Below are 19,572 nucleotides of genomic sequence, written 5' to 3'. Positions count from 1 at the left end.
TTTCAGCCCTCTAGTTTCCAGACTTGTTTTATTTGGCTACCAGTTTACAATGCCATTTCCACGCGCTGTTACAGAAGATGCCTTAAGACTGCGTAGTAAAACGCTGAAACTGGTAGCTAAACAAAACAAGCTTGGAAACTAGACGCCTGAAAGGCCTTTAATTTGACATCCTATATTCAAGAATCTGTCGAGCGGCTGTTCTGTAGTACTCGCTTCGGCGGTACATATACTAAAATTGGAACGATACAGAGAAGATTAGCATGGCATGGCTGTTCTGTAATCCATTTCTTTCGTAAAGAGTAAAATTTTTTTCGTAAAAGACTTACATTTTCTTAAGATTCTTTCGACGAATCCGAGCCCGGGAACTGCTTGCTCTAGAACTAATATTATGTGGTCTGGAACGGTCGCACAATGTGGATTAATTAGAGAGTAGAGCGAGTTGGTGGACTTGTCAACTAAAATAATATTTCTTTCAAATCACATTTTTATTGTGCAAGAAGATCCACCCGCCTATTACCAGCTTCTATAGTTACAATCAAAATTGCTAACATTCCCAGTTATCTTCAGAAAATATAAAATTTTGAAAAGGTAATTTTGTTACATGCAGAATTCGTGATAGCAGTTACTCAATACTTTAGTTCTTATACTCAATACAAACGTTAAACACTTAAAATCCAATAAAACATTAAATCGTTAAGATTGTAAACAAACAGGTTTCTTTCAAAACTCACAAAAGACCAATGTTCTGAGCATGTTGTTGTTGTTGTGGTCTTCAGTCCTGAGACTGGTTTGATGCAGCTCTCCATGCTAATCTATCCTGTGCAAGCTTCTTCATCTCCCAGTACCTACTGCAACCTACATCCTTCTGAATCTGCTTAGTGTATTCATCTCTTGGTCTCCCCCTACGATTTTTACCCTCTACGCTGCCCTCCAATGCTAAATTGGTGATCCCTTGATGGCTCAGAACATGTCCTACCAACCGAGCCCTTCTTCTGGTCAAGTTGTGCCACAAACTTCTCTTCTCCCCAATCCTATTCAATACTTCCTCATTAGTTATGTGATCTACCCATCTAATCTTCAGCATTCTTCTGTAGCACCACATTTCAAAAGCTTCTATTCTCTTCTTGTCCAAACTATTTACCGTCCATGTTTCACTTCCATACATGGCTACACTCCATACAAATACTTTCAGAAACGACTTCCTGACACTTAAATCTATACTCGATGTTAACAAATTTCTCTTCTTCAGATACGCTTTCCTTGCCATTGCCAGTATACATTTTATATCCTCTCTGCTTCGACCATCATCAGTTATTTTGCTCCCCAAATAGCAAAACTCCTTTAGTTTACATTATTTAGTTAACGTACGAAGAATTCAGCACACTATCATTGTGCCTTTTAAGCACTATGAACTTCCACGTTACACTTATGACATCTCCTGTCCTCTCCAAGAAACTTAAACGCTGTAGCTTTAAATGTATTATAAAAAGGAATTTATTGTAGGAGCTGCTCCATTGCCCAAGGAGTCAAAGAGTGACTAGATAATGATTACAAAATGATTCGGACAACAGCTCTGAAGCGAGTAACCAATTATTACAAAGTAATTCAAAAAACAGTTTTTACCTTCGACCAGTCCACGAAGAGTTCGGACACGCACTATCCGTTTAAGAACAGTGCCATCACGCTACACATAGCAACCTAGATAATGATCAGCGCAGTACAGCTGATTTCAAACAACTGCCGTTGCACGAACGGATATCGATTAATTGGGTTGTAATCCAAAAATTATTCGAGGATACATTAGTAACTCGTGTTAGGCACGGACCGCGATGTTCCCTGCTACGATAGATGTTGCGCAAAGCTTGCCCACAACTACAGAGGCGGAACTCGCAGTATCGCCGTCCACGGCCGCCGTCCCCCAGCCGGGCAACGTAAACAAACCGCGAGCGCTTCCTTAACCACTGCTCTGACGCAGTGGATAGCTCGGCCACGTGGATGTTGACTTCGGCGACATTAGTACAGTTGTTTTCTTCGTACTATCGTCGCCAGGACGGTTACTGTTCAATGAGGTGTGGCTGCACACTCTGACATGTTCCTTGTCATCTCTCCGGCTCCGCGCATGTGTCCTACACTCCGCGGCGATACGCGGAGTCAAGAAGACCAGAAATAGCACCTGTTGGATGCGACCTTTCAGCCGTCGATCAATTGTCATCCATTGTCATTCCACTTTTAAGGCTCTACAACCGGTTTCTCCGTGCTGTTTAATGTTTCTCGCTGTTTCCAGTAAGGTACCGTTAGTATTATAATAAAAAAGTGATGAATCTCTTCCACTATTTATGTGCAGTAAGAGTGCAAGGGGAATCCACTGTTAATTGCAGAGGAAAGGGCGGATAGTTGAAAGGAGTACACTGAAGGTCTCTGTATGAGGAAGAAGAAACAGTAGTGATTTAGAAGAGATAGGGGATCCACTATTAGAATTTAAAAGAGCTTTGGAGAGCTTAAGATCAAGAAAGGCAGAAGAGATAGAAAATATTCCATCAGAATTTCTAAAATCATTGGGGGAAGTGGCAACAAAACGACCATTCACGTTAGTGCGTGGAATGTATGAGTCTGGCGACATGCCATTTGACGTTCGGAAAAACATCATCCACCCAATTCCGAAGACTGCAAGAGCTGACAAGTGCGAGAATTATCGCAAAATCAGCTTAACAGCTCATGCAGCCAAGTTGCTGACAAGAATAATATAGTGGAAAATGGAAAATAAAGTTGAAGATGTGTTAGATGACGCTCAGTTTGGCTTTAGGAAAGGTAAAGGCACCAGAAACTCAATTCTGACGTTGCGGGTGATAATGGAAGCAAGACTAAAGAAAAATCAAGGCAAGTTCATAGGATTTGTCGACCTGGAAAAAGCATTCGACAATGTAAAATGGTGCAATTCTGAGAAAAATAGGGCTAAACTACAGGGAAAGACGGGTAATATACAATATGTACAAGAGCCAAGAGAGAATAATAAGAGTGGACGACCAAGAACGAAGTGCTCGGATTAAGAAGGGCGTAAGACGGGGATGTAGTCTTTCGCCCCTTCTGTTCAATCTGTGCATCGAAGAAGTGATGATGGAAATAAAGGAAAGGTACAGGAGTGGGATTAAAATTCGAGGTGAAAGGATATCAATGATGCGATTCGCTGATGACATTTCTGTCCTGAGTGAAAGTGAAGAAGAATTACATGATCTTCTGAATGGAATGAACAGTCTAATGAGTACAGAATACGAACTGAGAGTAAATCGAAGAAAGACGAAAATAATTAGAAGTAGCAGAAATGAGGACAGCGAGAAACGTAACATCCGGACTGACGGTAACGAAGTAGATGAAGTTAAGAAATTCTACTACCTATGTGGTGTCACCGCCAGACACCACACTTGCTAGGTGGTAGCCTCTAAATCGGCCGCGGTCCGGTAGTATACGTCGGACCCGCATGTCGCCACTGTCAGTGATTGCAGACCGAGCGCCGCCACACGGCAGGTCTAGAGAGACTTCCTAGCACTCGCCCCAGTTGTACAGCCGACTTTGCTAGCGATGGTTCACTGACAAATTACGCTCTCATTTGCCGAGACGATAGCATAGCCTTCAGCTACGTCATTTGCTACGACCTAGCAAGGCGCCATTATCATTTGCTATTTATTTTGTGATGCATGTACCGTCAGACCGATGGATTAAAGTTAAGTATTCCAGAAACTCCGTACTTTTTTTACTAGACTCAATTCCTTTAACTGTTCCAGACCTCACGCCAGCCTGCGTGAGCTTAAACGCGTGCCTTTCGGCTACCCGTCACTGTGGATTGGCTGTCTTGCCAGTCCACAACAACCTAGGCAGCAAAATAATCAATGACGAACTGAGCAAGGAGCACGTCAAAATCAGAGTAAAACTAGTAAAAATGGCTTTCCTGGCCAAGAGAAATCTACTAGTATCAAACATAGGCCTTAATTTGAGGAAGAAATTTCTGAGAATATACGTTTGGAGCACAGCATTGTGTGGTAGTGAAACACAGACTGTGGGAAAACCGGAAGAGAAAAGAAATGAGGCATTTGATGGTTCAAATGGCTCTGAGCACTATGGGACTCAACTGCTGTGATCATTAGTCCCCTAGAACTTAGAACTACTTAAACCTAACCTAAGGACATCACACACATCCATGCCCGAGGCAGGATTCGAACCTGCGACCGTAGCAGTCGCACGGTTCCGGACTGCGCGCCTAGAACCGCGAGACCACCACGGCCGGCCTGAGGCATTTGAGATGTGGTGCTACAGACGAATGTTGAAAATTAGGTGGACTGATAAGGTATGGAATGAGGAGGTTTTCGCAGGGTCAAAGAGAAAAGCAATATGTGGAAACCACTGACAAGGAGAAGGGCAGGATGATAGGACATCTGTTAAGGCACGAGGGAAAGATTTACATCGTACCAGAGGGGCTGTAGAGGGGAAAAACTGTAAAGGAATACAGAGATTGGAATACATCCATCAAATAATTGAGGACGACTGTAGCAGGTGCTACTCTGAGATGAAGAGTTTGGCACAGGAGAGGGCCGGCCGGGGTGGCCGAGCGGTTCTAGGCGCTACAGTCTGGAACCGCGCTACCGCTACGGTCGCAGGTTCGAATCCTGCCTCGGGCATGGATGTGTGTGATGTCCTTAGTTAGGTTTAAGTAGTTCTAAGTTCTAGGGGTCTGATGACCTCAGAAGTTAAGTCCCATAGTGGTCAGAGCCATTTGAACCATTTGAACCACAGGAGAGGAATTCACTGCGCGCCGCATCAAACTAGTCAGATGACTGATGACTCAAAAACAAAGAAAAAGAACCTTACATTTATTTACGTGGAGGTTCAGCTACTATTCCCTGCACGAATCACCTATGCTCTGCAGATCGTCCTGTATTTCACTACAGCTTTCTAACGTCGCAGCCTTCCTACAAGCGATAGCATTGTTCACGAGCAATGGCGAAGCTTGCTCTTCCATCTTCTGTTTCGATGCCAGTGTAATCACAGAGCGGCAGAATTGATGATTTCCATGCAACATATGACTACACTGTAGAACCAAAACTCATTATGATTGCTGAGCAAATTCGTTACCAGATTTTGCTGAGGAAAAGAAGGAAGCAAGAACGAATACGACAATTTAACGTCCTGTCTACGTGGAGCTCATTACGGACGGAGTGCAGGCTAGAGTTGGGATGGGACAGAGAGGGAAGTCGTGTGTACCGTTTCAAAGGATCCCCCGTCCTATCGGCCTTAAGAGGACTAGTACGTGAATAAGTGTCACAGAATCGATTTTTTTAAATTGTTGTCTTAAAAATTCGCTGTAGTTTTCGGAAAAGGAAAAAGTTTATTTGTAGGAAATTATAGGGAAGAAAACCCCAAAATTAGAGGAATTAGAAAGTGACTGCACATGTGACGGCGTCCTCATGTCACGCAGACAGCTCTGTTAAAAACAGAATTTTGTTCTCGCTAGACAAGTAATTACAGAGCAGGAGTCGAGACCCAGATGAGAGTTTTAACAACTGCACAGGGGAACGGATACTAAAATCTGTTCTGCTAGGACTAAATACTGACAAAATAGGCGTGCTGAATGCTCTGGTATGTTTATTGATAGTGCAGTGTCGGGTTTTAAGGTTATGGAATTGATGGGTGTGCCTCGTGGACTAAATTGCCACTGACCGCATAGGACTCTCCGAAGCAGGTGTTGGAGCCACCACAGAAGCAAGAATAAGAATAAGAAGAACTCTGAAAAAGAAATTGAGGGAGAGCAGTATCAGTAACAAGATGAATACGGGCCTCTGATGCGTTAGTACACCCATCGAAAAAAGTTTTGCACCACCCCGGTTCCGAGAGTTCCGAAACCTGTACGGAAATTTGGAATATAGATCAACATAAACATCATTTCCGCCATTTTTATTGCTCATGAAAACCACACATTTCATGTTGTACCACCATACAGCGAGACTTTCGGAGGTGGTGGTCCCAGTAGCATGTTCTCTTGCATTGATGCATGCCTGTATTCGTCGTGGCATACTATCCACAAGTTCATCAAGGCACTGTTGGTCCAGATTGTCCCCCTCCTCAACGGCGATTCGGCGTAGATCCCTCAGAGTGGTTGGTGGGTCATGTCACGTCCTGTCATGTAGACAGCCCTTTTCCATCTATCCCAGGCATGTTCGATAGTGTTCATGTCTGGAGAACATGCTGGCTACTCTAGTCGAGCGATGTCGTTATCCTTAAGAAAACCATTCACAAGATGTGCACGATGGCGGCGCGAATTGTCGTACATGAAGACGAATGCCTCGCCAATAGGCTGAAGATATGGTTGCACTATCGATCGGTGGATGGCATTTACGTATCGTACAGCCGTTAGGGCGGCTTCCAGGGCCACCAGCGGCGTACGTCGGACCCCCATAATGCCACCCCAAAACATCAGGGAACCTCCATTTAACTGCACCCGCTGGCACAGTGTGTCTAAGGCGTTCAGCCTGACTGGATTGCCTCCAAACACGTCTCCTACGATTTTCTGGTTGAAGGCATATGCGACACTCATCGGTGAAGATCACGTGATGCCAATCCTGAGCGTACCAATCGGCATGTTGTTGGGCCCATCTGTACCGCGCTGCATGGTGTGGTAGCAAAGATGGACCTCGCCTTGGACGTCGGGAGTGAAGTTGCGCATCATGTAGCCTATTGCGCACAGTTTGAGTCGTAACACGACGTCCTGAGGCTGCACGAAAAGCATTATTCAACATGGTGGCGTTGCTGTCAGGGTTCCTCCGAGCCATAATCCGTAGGTGTGGTCATCCACTACAGTAGCAGCCCTTGGGCGGCCTGAGCGAGGCATGTCATCGACAGTTCCTCTGTATCTCTTACATATCCAAACAACATCGCTTTGGTTCACTCCGAAACGTCTGGACACTTCCCTTGTTGAGAGCCTTTCCTGGCACAAAGTAACAATGCGGACGCGATCGAACAGCGGTACTGACCGTCTAGGCATGGTTGAACTACAGACAACACGAGCCGTGTACCTCCTTCCTCGTGCAATGACAGGAACTGATCGGCTGTCGGACCTCCTCCGTCTAATAGGTGCTGCTCAGGCATAGTCGTTTACATCTTTGGGCGGGTTTAGTGACATCACTGAACAGTCAAAGGGACTGTGTCTGTGATACAATATCCACAGTCAACGACCGTCTTCATGAGTTCTGGGAACCGGGATGAAGCAAAACTTTTTTTGATGTGTGTATTCTGCAGGGTAGGTAGAGAAACAACCTTCAGCTTTAATTTAAATTTCCCGAAAATTCACTTTTTATGGTGTTCTGGTACATATTGGTTTAAAATTATTAAATATAGAACTCTGAAATTCTTTATACTGACTTAAAAAACACTTAAATAAAAAGTAGACTATTTTTATGACTTGAAATTGAAAATCAAAGGCTTTTTTAAAGAAAAACGATGAGTTAATTATTGAAATTTTTGATAATCATTATTTAAGAAATTTTTGAAGTGTAATTTGCGCTGGAGGACGACGGTTCAAAGCCACGTCCGGCCTTCCTGGCTTAGGTTTTTCGTGATTTTCCTAAATCGCTTTAGGCAAATGCCGGAATGGTTATTTTGAAATGGCACGGCCAACTTCCTTTCCCATCCTGCCCAAACCCGATCGAACCTATGACCACGCTGTTTGGTCCCCAGCCCCCAAATCAATTAACCATAATTTACGCCAGGAACATCTTTTTAGAAGTCTACTTCAGTCATAATAGTGTAAAGAACTTCCAGGAAAAAAGAAGCTTCTACTTGGTTTTTATTTTGAGATAAGTGATGTACGTAAATAATTAATATGCCTTATTTCACTTGCAACGCGAAATACAGTCCGGAAAAAAGTGTAAGACCAAAAATTGTTGTTTGTACATCAAATTGTTCCCAAAAAGATCTCTTAAAAGATGAGTTACATGGGTTTACAACTCCTGCTCTTTGAGCTACATCATTTAGAAAACTGAAAATTGTTTCAGGATTTCCCCTTCTGTTTACGAATCAGTTCCCTCAAGCAATGAGGAAAAATCATGGAAGACCTGTGGCTGGGCAGGGTTTTGAACTGCCATATCTAACCTACTAACACGGCTATGGAATCGCAGGGGGCTTTTCCCACTCCTCTCAACTTTCCTCAGCACACCTACATTAATAAACACGTGGCTCGGTGCACGATCCCAGATGCAGGTTGCCTATCTTACGGGTTCTAGGGACCAAAAAATTGACTTTAAGTATGTCATATAATTAATGGCCAAATTTAAAAACTGTAAATGCCACCATAATCTAGGCATTAAGAAGTAAAATCTTACCTTAGGGGTTTAACATAGTAGGTCAAGTATTAAGCTAGAAACTCTGTACATGTTGTGAGGCAGTCTAATTTACAGCACACAAATTGCCCAGACTTTATTCAACCAGTATTTGAGAATAAGAACAGTGAGCGACTTCCAAAAAACTTTATATATAATTTGAAAACTTTTTGAAACTTTTTCTTGCTGGCACCCTCAGAAAATAATTAAAGGAGAAAAATTTATTGCCTACTACGTCTTTGATGTCCATGCAGTAAAACTTCAGCATCTGTCATGACGATTAATTTATTACTTCTTTAATACTAATTCTACTCGGAACCAACTTTGCAGACAGTGTTCACCTCTGTCAATGAATGTACATGCAAAATTACATACAGGGTGTTTCAAAAATGACCGGTATATTTGAAACGGCAATAAAAACTAAACGAGCAGCGATAGAAATACACCGTTTGTTGCAATATGCTTGGGTCAACAGTATATTTTCAGGCGGACAAACTTTCGAAATTACAGTAGTTACAATTTTCAACAACAGATGGCGCTGCAAGTGATGTGAAAGATATAGAAGACAACGCAGTCTGTGGGTGCGCCATTCTGTACGTCGTCTTTCTGTTGTAAGCGTGTGCTGTTCACAACATGCAAGTGTGCTGTAGACAACATGGTTTATTCCTTAGAACAGAGGATTTTTCTGGTGTTGGAATTCCACCGCCTAGAACACAGTGTTGTTGCAACAAGACGAAGTTTTCAACGGAGGTTTAATGTAACCAAAGGACCGAAAAGCGATACAATAAAGGATCTGTTTGAAAAATTTCAACGGACTGGGAACGTGACGGATGAACGTGCTGGAAAGGTAGGGCGACCGCGTACGGCAACCACAGAGGGCAACGCGCAGCTAGTGCAGCAGGTGATCCAACAGCGGCCTCGGGTTTCCGTTCGCCGTGTTGCAGCTGCGGTCCAAATGACGCCAACGTCCACGTATCGTCTCATGCGCCAGAGTTTACACCTCTACCCATACAAAATTCAAACGCGGCAACCCCTCAGCGCCGCTACCATTGCTGCACGAGAGACATTCGCTAACGATATAGTTCACAGGATTGATGACGGCGATACGCATGTGGGCAGCATTTGGTTTACTGACGAAGCTTATTTTTACCTGGACGGCTTCGTCAATAAACAGAACTGGCGCATATGGGGAACCGAAAAGCCCCATGTTGCAGTCCCATCGTCCCTGCATCCTCAAAAAGTACTGGTCTGGGCCGCCATTTCTTCCAAAGGAATCATTGGCCCATTTTTCAGATCCGAAACGATTACTGCATCACGCTATCTGGACATTCTTCGTGAATTTGTGGCGGTACAAACTGCCTTAGACGACACTGCGAACACCTCGTGGTTTATGCAAGATGGTGCCCGGCCACATCGCACGGCCGACGTCTTTAATTTCCTGAATGAATATTTCAATGATCGTGTGATTGCTTTGGGCTATCCGAAACATACAGGAGGCGGCGTGGATTGGCCTCCCTATTCGCCAGACATGAACCCTTGTGACTTCTTTCTGTGGGGACACTTGAAAGACCAGGTGTACCGCCAGAATCCAGAAACAATTGAACAGCTGAAGCAGTACATCTCATCTGCATGTGAAACCATTCCGTCAGACACGTTGTCAAAGGTTTCGGGTAATTTCATTCAGAGACTACGCCATATTATTGCTACGCATGGTGGATATGTGGAAAATATCGTACTATAGAGTTCTTGAAAATTGTAACTACTGTAATTTCGAAAGTTTGTCTGCCTGAAAATGTACTGTTGTCCCAAGCATATTGCAACAAACGGTGTATTTCTATCGCTGCTCGTTTAGTTTTTATTGCCGTTTCAAATATACCGGTCATTTTTGAAACACCCTGTAATTGTACGACGCATATTTCAGGAGATATGTAATAAACATTGAGATGCGTGAAAAACTAGCTTTTCTTAAGCTGGAGAGCAAATTACCCAGAGTATACTCTTCGATTGTTTAGTAATGAGACCACTTAGACACTTCCAACAACCTTTAAACACAGTTTCAAACTTTTTCTAATTTTCAAGATTTGAAATGGTTGTCAAATATTTGTGAAGTAATCGGACGTTCGAAGGTGCTTCTACGTGGTAGTTAGATTCTTTAAAGAAGGGGAGGGGGAACGGGGTCGAGGGGGTGGAGGAGGAGATTAGTGGAACACTTGTAAGTCGTAGATGAAGGATAATTTTAAATTTTATCAATTAGTGCTCGATTTCTTCGTCCTCAGACTTGAATATTCAGTGTTGATTGCTCAGATAAACTGTAATTTCCTTCCTGATAGTCTTGCCTCAAAAAATTCTTATTTTCCTTAATATTCCTTGTAATAGCTACATTAATTAACGCTACAACAGTCTTATGGTTACTGATTTCGTCTTCTGCGTTAACAGATTTCATATGTTTGGGTCTGATGGTTATTATAAGATTTAAGAGTTGCCCTCATGAGCCGCTCTTCTCTCTGACGCGCACATCGATGACAAACAAAAATCAAAATGACATAACCACCTTACAAGGTCTTAAGGGCCCCTGCGCGCGCAGATTCAAGCGGCCCGCCAAAGATGGTTTGTAAGTAACCTGTCTGTACTCGTACGTTGGCAGCGCTATAGACTGGTAACACTACGCCGTCCGGCGACACCACAGTGGTGTCGTGGGCATAGTATCGCTCAGTAGCCGGCGACACCGCTTAAGTATCTTTTGCATTCTGTTGGTGTTTTGTTTAGGTAACAGTAAGTTACACGCGTCAACAAGTCTTTTTGTTTTTATAAGTACTTGTGCCCTTTCATCATGGCAGACGAAAGAGACAGTAGGACTATTTACGATGAATATGCGGGCGTCTTGTCTGACGTTCCAGACAACTTTTCCCTTTTGGCAAGAAGACATTGGATATCAAAAAAATGAAAGTGAAGCAGAATCGTAGGAAGATAGTGAAATACATCCATCAAGAATTCGGCGAACGCTACGGTTGCCAACTGATTCGGATGAATCAGACGAAGAAGACAGTGCACAATGGTCAGACTTTGATTTACCGTGGACCAATAATAAATTTGAAGGATCCGCGGGTCCAAATATATTTCCCAAAGATACACACGGCTTCGAGGATATCGTAGAATTATATATTTGGAACGATCTACCTGGATATATTAGCAACGAAACCAACAAGTACTACTGTCAAAATTGTAATAGAAGGAAACTGGATTTAAAAAAAAATGCCAAATTTGTCTACGTTACGGAGCCCGAACTTAGAAAATGGTTTGGGCTTGCTATCCTTATGGGAATTGTAAAAAAAAGCAAGGATCGATGATTAATGGTCAACGAATCCGTTGATAGACACACCGATATTTCGCAAAACGATGTCCCGCAACCGATTCAGAGAAATATTATCATTTTTAAATTTTTCCGACAGCAACAATAAACTGGATAATGCCGACCGGCTTGTCAAAGTGCAATTCGTAATTGATTATTTTTCCAAAAAGTTTGTAGAAATGTTTAATCTAAGTCAAAACATATCAATTGATGAAGGAATGATACGGTGGCATGGACGGTTAAATTTTAAAGTTTACAGTCAGTCGAAAACTACGAAATATGGCATAGTCATTCGGATGCTGTGTGATTCGAGTACGGGATACATTTCCTCATTCAAGATATATTCCGGCGCTGGACAACCTTTAGCAAAAACAGTGATGGAACTCTGAAAGAGCTGCGTGTAATTCTTTTCTTAACAGTTATTTCTCAGCACAATCTACCCTGCAACACTCTTACAAGCTTTTCAGTCTGTTTCTGACTACGCTGTATATATATATATATATATATATATATATATATATATATATATATATATATATATATCCGATTACCACGTGTAACCAACCTTTGATGTTGGGAAGCATCCAATTATTTCACTTCTGGGATCTGACTCTAATAAAAACCAATAGTTCTTAAGCGATAATTGTTGTTTTTATGGTCTGAGGCTGACTGTATGGCTGGTGCCCAAAAGCCGTTAAAAGTTCAGCACTTTTCAGTTACTAAGAAAGCTTCCATTCATAATAATCCTTTTGCGTGCAGTATTTTGAGAACTGCCAGGAAACTGGGAGTTACTTGATTAACGTGGTTCACTGGACTCTCAATAATTCGACACTCGGTAATCTGAAACTCTCAATAATTTGAAATTTTTTCCCAGCTGTTTGAAAAATACTCGATAAATCGGAAAAAATCAATTTGTTTTGGTCGCACTGGTCATCTGGAGTTGTAGTGACGAGGAAATCTCCGCAATAGTTTGTAGTTTGTCAGGGCTCACGCATTCTCCATAACTTGAAGTCCCATAATTCTATAATTCCCAGTTTCAGGTCATCTGTCGTATGTTTCTTCGACCTATGATGTACCCCCATTCAGTCTGAAGTCTGATTTCATACCGAATTGTAGTCAGTCCGTGCTTCCTGAAACTGAAACGCCATGGGTGCTAGAAGAAACAAGCGACTTCCAATTAATGAAAGAAAGCTTGACGTTGGGGGAGTGGCATTTCGAATAAAGATGTTGCAAAACAATTCGCTATTTTACCATCTACATTGTCGATGATTATATCGTGTTACTGAAAGTGTCTCATAAATAGGCAGAGCCGGCCGGTGTGGCCGTGCGGTTCTAGGCGCTTCAGTCTGGAACCGCGTGATCGCTACGGTCGCAGTTTCGAATCCTGCCTCGGGCATGGGTGTGTGTGATGTCCTTAGGTTAGTTAGGTTTAAGTAGTTCTAAGTTCTAGGGGACTGATGACCGCAGATGTTAAGTCCCATAGTGTTCAGAGCCATTTGAACCATTTGAAATAGGCAGAAAAGGTGACGTCAGGGAGAAATTTCGCGCCTTGACGATTGCTTGCTCAAGCGGATAAATCGATATAGAGGACAAGACGTGCCCATGTCAAATAAATGAAATCGCTTCCCACAAGTTATCGCTCGAACAAAAAAATGATGGATGACAACAGAGTCGTAAATAGGAATGTGAAATAGGAGAAACGTAAAATTGTACTGTTTTTGGACAACCGCGCCTCAAGTAAAATTGATTTTTTTGCCACCCGTGATATCAAGATTGGAACCATTGGACCAGGCCACAACACAAAATTTTAAAAGTCTCTACTGCAGAGAAATTGTTTCATTTGTTCTGAATAGCGCGGAAAAAGGTGAGAAGATGATCACAACAGTTCTGGCCGCTGTAACCATGATTGGTAAAGCCAAGGAAAAGCTCAGCCCTACCACTCTTTGTACCTGTTTCAAAAAGTGCAGGTTTGTAATGCAAATGGCAATCGCCGGGATTAACAAATTCAGTCCCGCGAGACTTAGTGTGGGGACTTCTACCCAACTGTGGTGAGTTAACGTTTGAAGATTTTCTTCGTGTGGGCGGTGACATCGGCATCCCTGGTGTTGTAACCGATGCTGAACTGTTGGCCTGTCAGGATGAGGGCGAGGCAGACAACGAAGAACAGCTGCCAACTACAGTCACATTGAGCTAGGCGAGATTATCTGTCTCCTAGGGCCTCAGAATGGAAACGAATGGTAGTTTCTTATCAGCTGTCATCGCTATCGAAGTTTCTCTGAACAATGGTAATAGGAGTCGCTCTCTCAAAAGAAAATCACCCACTGTTTTTCAAAATTACGTGTAACATCTTCATTGGTATGTTTTTCATATACTACATGTACGTAGCATTGTATATGTTTATGTATTATTTTGCACATTCTTAAAATCAAGATCAGTTTACTTTCAATGGAACTCACGTTTATTTGAATTTTTTCCTCCATCCCTTTTAATAAATCGAACTCCCGTTAATTTGAAATCCCGGTAATTTGAAGTTTTTACCTGGTCCATTGAGTTTAAAATTATCGAGTCCCCTGTACTTGTGCGGGTGACGATACACAGCAGAGTAACAGGCAAACCGAGGGTGTAAGTAGGCTATTTAGGTTTTTATGTTGGTAACGTCACGCAGCGCTCTGCATGAAAATCACTGGCTGTGCTGTGTGCAGTCTGTGGCTGGTTGGCATTGTTGGAATATTTGCTATTGTAGTCTTGGGCAGTTGGATGTGAACAGCGCGTAGAGTTCGCAGTTGGAGGTGAGCCGCCAGCAGTGGTGGATGTGGGGAGAGAGATGGCAGAATTTTGAGAGCGGACGGTCTGGACGTGTGTCCATCAGAAAGAGTAAATTTGTAATACTGGATATCATGAACTATATATATATATATATATATATATATATATATATATATATATATATATATATATATATATATATATGAAATTTGAATATTATTAAGGTAAATACATTGTTTGTTCTCTATCAAAATCTTTCATTTGCTAACTGTGCCTATCAGTAGTTAGTTGCTTCAGTAGTTAGAATCTTTTATTTAGTTGGCAGTATTGGCGCTCGTTGTATTGCAGTAGTTCGAGTAACGAAGATTTTTGTGAGGTCAGTGAATCATGACAGGTATAGGTTATTGTTAGTCAGGGCGATTCTTTTGTAGTGATTATTGAAAGCCGGCCGAAGTGGCCGTGCGGTTAAAGGCATTGCAGTCTGGAACCGCAAGACCGCTACGGTCGCAGGTTCGAATCCTGCCTCGGGCATGGATGTTTGTGATGTCCTTAGGTTAGTTAGGTTTAACTAGTTCTAGGGGACTAATGACCTCAGCAGTTGAGTCCCATAGTGCTCAGAGCCATTTGAACCATTTTTGATTATTGAAAGTCAGATTGCGTTGAGCTAAAAATATTGTATGTCAGTTTAGTGTTGATCAGAATAAGTAAAGAGCGAAATGTCTGAGTATGTTCAGTTCTGCTGAGCTGTTTGAAAATCAAATAACGTAAGGGGTTAACCACTAAAGTAATTGATAAATTTTTCCAAGGGGACGTTTCGAGCGTCGTATGAAGTGCAATAATGTGATAAAACTTCGACTCTCCACTTTATATGATACTCAGACCAAAAACCCATCTTAACAGAACGTACTCAGAGGAAAGATAAACACGGTATGTAGACAAAGGACTTCACTACTGGTATCTGCAACAGAACATCCCGCAGCAGGAAAGGTACTGGACAAGTAATCAAGTAATTGTTGTAGAAAATTTTCTGCAACTAATTTGAGGCTAGCCTCTAATTATAGATGCTACAAGAAACATTGTTTCCAAGTGCGCATAATGAATATGACATGTTACTTCGCCGATCAAGAAGGAAACTGAGTCACTCTTGTTTAGCCGTATTAAATTCTCAGCGGATTTCAGGAAATCATAAAAGTGCTCGTGAGCATGATGTGAAGAAAGAACATTCTTTGACATATATTTTATAAAGAAATGGAACTACGTAAGTATTTATTTTTGGTGGTCTTCAGACTGGTCTGATGCAGCCCGCCTGGAATTCCGCCGCCAGCCTCTTCACTTCAGAGTAATACTTGGAAGCAAAGTCCTCGATTAATTGTTGGATGTATTCCAATCCCTGTCTTCCCCCTACAGCATTTATCCTCTATGAGTCCCTCAAGAACCATGGAAGTTATTCTCTGATGTCTTAAAATAAGTTCTACCATCCTGTCCCTCCTTCTTGTCAGTGTTCTCCATATATTCCTTTCCTTGTCGACGTGCAGAGAGCATCATCATTTCTGTCTTATCAACCCAAATAATTTGTAATTCTTCTATATCACCGCATCTTAAAGACTTCGATTCTCTTCTTTTCCGGTTTTTTCACAGTCCATGATTCACCTCCATACATTGCTTTGCTCCAAACGTACATTCTGAGTAATTTATTCCTTAAATGAAGGCCCATATTTGATAAAGTAGGCTTGTGTTAGCCAGGAATGTCCTCATCGCCTGCGCTAGTTTACCTTTTGTGTCATACTTTCTTTGTCTGTCCTGTGTTATTTTGCTTCCAAGGTAACGGAATTCCTAGACTTCACTTACTTCGTAAGTCGGAATGTTATATGTTCTGGATACATTGACCTTTGAAAATAAGCAGGAGTCAATGACTTTTGACTTTTGATGGTGACTGACATTGCTTGACTGTGAAGTCATGCATGATGTCATGAATGCTCTTAAACTCATGATGTTATCAATCTCACTTCCCTCCCCTTTTAACATTACCACCAGGCAGTCACAGTGCAGTGTTAAAAATGAAACAACCAATTAAAACTCCAAGATGTCAGGTCAGTTGTGTTAATCAGAAATTAAAAATCCTGTCTCCCCCCCCCCCCCCCTATCGCCAAATCGAGCTAGGTGGCGCAGAGGTTAGCACACTTGACTCGCATTCGGGAGGACAACGGTTCAAACCCGCCCCCAGCCATCCTGATTTAGGTTTTCCGTGATTTCCCTACATCGCTTCAGGCAAATGTCGGGATGGTTCCTTTGAAAGGGCATCCTTTCCTAATTCGATGGGACTTACGACATCGCTTTTGGCTCCCTTCCCCCCAAATCAACCAACCAACCAACCTATCTCCAACCAAATACAGTGCAGTACTCCTAATCTCCAGCCAATCATAGCGCAGTATTAAAAATGAAGCCGCTAATAACAAGGAATTTGAAAGCCCTCCCCCACTTCTTTCAAGTCAATCACAGCAAAGTATAAAAAAGAATCAGCCAATGTCGAGCTAGCCCTTCCTACCTCCCCCTCATCTTCCCTACAAATCAGAACATAACATTGAAATGACGCAGAAAAATGACACCAAGTTGGTGACGTTTACGTAATGGCTCTGAGCACTAAGGACTTAACTTCTGAGGTCATCAGTCCCCTAGAACTTAGAACTACTTACACCTAACTAACCTAAAGACATCACACACATCCATGCTCGAGTCATGATTCGAACCTGCGACCGAAGCGGTCGCGCGGTTCCAGACTGTAGCGCCTAGAACCGCTCGGCCACCTCGGCCGGCGACGTTTACGTAAAACTGCATACAGACACAAGGCATAATGTACCACTTCCTTTCGCTCTTCACCAATCAGAGTCTGGCATTAAAATGAAAGAGTCAATCACAGTGTCACCCCCTGAACTGTGCTCAAAAGCATCCAAATGATTTGAATTATTTGTTTAAAAATAAAAATCACATACCTCTCTCTCCTCTCCTCCAGCCAGAACGATTACAATGTAGTTCTGTCTGGGCTGTGGTCAAAAGTATTCGAAAAATCTGAATTAACTGTCAAAAAATAAGTCATACATCGCCTTCTGCTCCCCTCAAACAGTGCTTGGTATTAAAATGAAAGAGTCAATTACAGTGCAACCATATTTGGAAAGTACTCAGAGGTGTATGGAGTAGTTGTCAAAAAGTACGTCAAAATATCTGTGTGGTGTAAAATATTGTGTCAACTGTGTTTTCATTACCGGCTTCCAAAAAATCGTTTATGGGTTACCTCAGCAGTAGTTTCATCCGAAGTTATACGTCATTCGCTATGGGATATTGGAACGAATATATGGCACTCTCTATAAATAATTAAAAATCAATGTTTGGTTACAAAATATAATTAATAAATTGGTAATACATAGTTGTCGAACATGAGTTTTGCTTTAGATAGTATTCTGCAATCCCTGAATATTCGAAATAAATTGAATTCCTGTTTTATGTCACAGTTTCTTACTGTCACCAATGGATGATTGCACTGGCAGAAACATTAATTGTTCAGTCTTTGTACGATGAGTTGCTTACTGCCACCAATATAGACCACGTATAACACAGACTGCACGTGCTGTTATTACACTGAAACCAACATTCAAGTCACATGACTCGGGGCAGGAAGCTTGACGAAATCGAGCGGTGTATGTGTGTTAGCAGACGACTTCTGGAACACGTTCGCTTTATCGCAAGTGCAGTACTTTCAGTTACAGTTTCTGTACTACAGTAGTGAAATCTTGTGGAGTGTTTGGTTGCACTGAAAGATATGTGAATGAACATTTTGGTCCAAATTTCGAAAATCAGCAACTTGGGCGGTGAGTTCGGTGATCTGCGCTTGTAATGCGACGAGAGTGTTGCCTGCCTGAGGCTGTGGGCAAACAGGTGATACATGCGGAAGGATATAAGACTGCCATGCAATCCGCGGCTTGCGCGAGCGAAATCTAAAAGGCCAGCGCACGCTGTTAATGCCTTCTGTGCGTCATGTGGCAGGCGCGATAACCAAATATTCCGCAGACTGTCTTCATTAACAGCTTTGCTCGCTAACGTACGCAGACGGTAAGCCAGATGCGACGGAATGCGGTCCTCTAGCACTTCGGTGGGCAGAATCTTCGGCAATCTCTTCGCCTCGTATTGTGAGAGGCGCGTAATCAGGGGGTTCCTGACGGTTGAGTAGTGATCAGAGCTCAGCGGTGACGCCAGAATGTGTTTCACTTCCGTGGCCATATCTACATTGAGCGCTGTGACGACGTAGATACACTTGGTAGCGCTAGCGAGAATTGGCTTTATAACCGCGCGAACCACAGGCCGGTATTATTTCTGTTGCCAAAAAGGTGGCGGTTTTACCTTCACGCGATTGATTACTGCCCCTGTAGCCACGTCTGCAGATAGTAGCGAGTGTGACATTGTGGCGTTACGGTGACAAAGGACACGGATAATTGTGCGATGCGGTGGACGCGGATATTCCGCACGTAGCACGATGGGCACGGTCAGTAATCGTCGGACATCACCTTGGGGTCACCAGTTATTGCAGGTTTAACAAATTCATTTTAGCGCTACACTTAAAACGATCCCGTGAGTCATACGACTTTTTCTAGGCAGATAATTCAAACTACGGAATAATTAAAAAGCAGAGAGTAAACATAAATCAAATATAGATTGTGTTAGAAGTAATCATTACACGGAGTAATCGCTTGTTGGCGTAGCACACTTAATGCTGCACTTCAAATTTATTACTTCTCTGCTGCTGATTCTATTCGCAACAGCCGCGCGTAGCGGCCGGACGGTTTGAGGCGCCATGTCACGGAACGCGCAGCCCCTCCCGCCAGAGGTTAGAGTCCTCCCTCGTGTGGTGTGTGTGTGTGTGTGTGTGTGTGTGTGTGTGTGTGTGTGTGTGTGTGTGCGTGCGTTGTGTTGTTCTTAGCATAAGTTAGTTTAAGTAGTGCGTCAGTCTAGGGACCGAATCACACACATTTGTACATTTATTCGCAACATATGTCGCAGACAGTGTGCACATATGCCGCTAAGTTTACCTATCTACGATGCACA

At 42.7% G+C, this 19,572-nt stretch overlaps 1 non-coding gene across 1 annotated transcript; it reads left to right on the top strand.

Moving 5' to 3' along the window:
• Window positions 1-205: 205 nt before the first annotated feature.
• On the top strand, window positions 206-312 carry LOC124709435. The gene has a single exon (XR_007005405.1). It is a non-coding gene; the product is annotated as a U6 spliceosomal RNA (small nuclear RNA).
• Window positions 313-19,572: the final 19,260 nt, after the last annotated feature.

This window comes from Schistocerca piceifrons, chromosome 7 (genome assembly GCF_021461385.2).
Source record: "Schistocerca piceifrons isolate TAMUIC-IGC-003096 chromosome 7, iqSchPice1.1, whole genome shotgun sequence".
NCBI lineage: Eukaryota > Metazoa > Arthropoda > Insecta > Orthoptera > Acrididae > Schistocerca > Schistocerca piceifrons.
This window is presented reverse-complemented; position numbering and strand designations above follow the sequence as displayed.